The sequence below is a fragment of the Leiobunum rupestre genome, chromosome 4 (assembly GCF_980474605.1).
Source record: "Leiobunum rupestre chromosome 4, qqLeiRupe1.1.hap1, whole genome shotgun sequence".
NCBI classification, from domain to species: domain Eukaryota; kingdom Metazoa; phylum Arthropoda; class Arachnida; order Opiliones; family Sclerosomatidae; genus Leiobunum; species Leiobunum rupestre.
Window position 1 is genome coordinate 54,520,194 of NC_143387.1, and position 2,609 is coordinate 54,522,802.

The 2,609-nt window shown below is 34.0% G+C and overlaps 1 long non-coding RNA gene across 1 annotated transcript; it reads right to left on the minus strand.

Annotated features, from left to right (window-relative positions):
• Positions 1 to 980: 980 nt before the first annotated feature.
• LOC149948319 (uncharacterized) lies at positions 981 to 1,859 on the minus strand. The gene is made up of 3 exons (XR_016480541.1): positions 1,756 to 1,859; positions 1,461 to 1,564; positions 981 to 1,145 (listed from the first exon to the last, which is right to left on the minus strand). It is a non-coding gene; the product is annotated as an uncharacterized LOC149948319 (long non-coding RNA).
• Positions 1,860 to 2,609: the final 750 nt, after the last annotated feature.

Here is a 2,609-nt window from a genome sequence, read left to right on the forward strand (position 1 = left end):
CAAAATACTATTCATATTATTTAATAAATAGCTTTATTATTCTTTAAATTAAGTTCACATTTCTCAAATTTTAGTTTTAAAATCAGAACAAGTGTCCATTCTTTGCTAGAAAATTATTTTCCTCAATATCTAGAAAAAGTTCAAACCGACTGCGAGAAGAAAATATTGACAAAGGAAACATATGAATCTATTAGAATAACTTCATTGTCTACAATATCTTGCGTGTCATACCTCCTTAAATCTGGTTTCCAGTTTGTCTTGACAAGAAATGTAACGAGCGATGCTATTGAAATGTTTTTCAGCATTCTCAGGCAAATGGCTGGAGGGAATGACATGCTGGATGCAAGAGCCACTATATTCAGTTTGGAATCCATCCTTAAGAGATAATAATAATCAGCTAGGCTAATACCCAAGGCACCACCTTAGGCCTAAGTCATCAAGCGACTTTTGAAGCCTTTAATTCAGGTGGCACTATATCATTATTTATTTATTTAGAGGTTATCTACAAAGCCGCATAGGCCAACTTATGTGTAGACTTACAGAATCGCAGGATTAAAAATGAACAGAATATAAAAAATTGTATAAAAGTAAGCAAAAAAAAATAATAATAGTAATAATAATGAGATATATACAAATAATTAAAAGCAAAAAGCAAAGCCAACATTAAGAAAACAATGAACAAACGAGTAAAAAATAATTAAAAGATCATGACCAGGCAGATAAATGTTCAGATAATAAATAGCGGAATTTGTGATAATTAGATTGTGTCACAATATTTGATGGCAAAGCATTCCAATCGGTAATGAAACTATGGGAAAAAGAATTTAGTCAAAAACCTAAAACATCTAACGTTCCCCAAGACAGCTTCACAGATCTATCAGCCATGAAGTTACATTACCATCTGAAGTTACTGACATACTAAATGCTTTGGACGGCTAGCAAGTATCGCATACTTGGCTGATTATGTAGCACAAATCCTAGAAGAAAAACATTTTTGCGAATTGTGCCTAATTCTGACTCACCATTTAAATTATCCGACAGAGGAAACCTTAGGTATCCCCAGCAAAGCTTTATCATGTTAATGGCTAATATTGGATATAGTAACAACATTCTAGAGAGAGCTGTACCCTATCTTTGGGATTCACCTGCAATTTTAAAAAACATTGAAATCCACTTGTAGCCAAAAATTGCTCTATGCCCTTACATCCAATGTGATTTGAATAATAATCACCCGAATGAAATTGCTGATTTAATTTGTAGAAAGGTCGTACCCCTAATTATCACAAATATTACCAAAACTCTGTCCGCAAAATTTTAGAAAGTGAAAGAACTTGTGCATAAGCCTCTTTCTCAAAAAGTACTCAAGTCGTAAATTCTAAATTTTTCCTATCTATTGTTTAGTTGTGTATCATTCAGTGGGAAATCCACCTTGGTTTATTATATTTATCAGATTTAAATACCTTCCAAGTTTCCATCACTATTTTCATTCATAGAGATCTTCCAAGTGACAGTTAGTTAATCCATGCCAGTATAAATCATCATTATATGTTAACTCATATTCCACCTAGTCAACACATATAAATTATCACACGTTAACCCATATTTCAACTAGTCAATATTTGAATAAATAATCATACTATGTTAAACAATATTCCAACTAGTCCTGTATAAATTATCATTATAATACATCATCCTATATTCTAACTATTATGTATTATTAAACTTATTTTGGCTCTTAAAAAAACAAGTTAATACCTTAATAATAAACTTTTACATAATCTTCAAGAGAAGTCACATTTGTTTTCTTTTAAAATTCATTTATTTTACTACTTTAATTCAATTAAGTTTTTAAACATTAATACAAAACACAGGCCTCTGGAAGTTACTACATAACAAAAATACAGCTGTAAAGAGAACCACGTGTTTATGTTTACATTTTTATACAGAAACGGTGACTTCTGGCTCCAGAATGACCAAATTTTAATAACGTTTTTCAAAACTTTACTTTGCGTTAAAAATCTGAAGAGGTGTTTAAATTTTTTATTATTAATTAACTTAAATATTACTAAAAAAATATTTTACAAAAAATTACACATTACGCGATAATAATTGAAATTCCAAAGTTCCGCGCCGTTCCTCCCATTCGATAACATGGCTGTGAATTTTCTCAAGGGGGGGGCTAGACTAGCGCCATAAAACGATGTGAGAAGTTTTTGAACTAATTTCCCATACGCGATTTTCGTACGATCGCCTGGGCCGCTATGAGCGCGAAGCAGATCTCGAGACGGCCGTGCCCGAACTGTCCGGGAAATTTTGCTGACGTCAGAGCTCAGTCCTGAACAGTTCTGTGAGCAGTCCAGGACTGGCGAATAGTTTTCACCTAGTGAGACCAAGCTCGAGGTCACCATTTTATTTGTAAGTAACTATAGTGAGCCTGAGCCCGAGATCACATGTCGAATTGAAATTGTTGCGAGCCCGAGCCGAGACCACCCGTCGCGTCGATTTGTAACTATAGTGAGCGCGAGCCCGAGACTGCCCGTGTATTTATAACTACAGTGAGTCCGAGCCCGAGACGGTTTGTAGGTTTTAAATCTACTGAGCTCGAGACC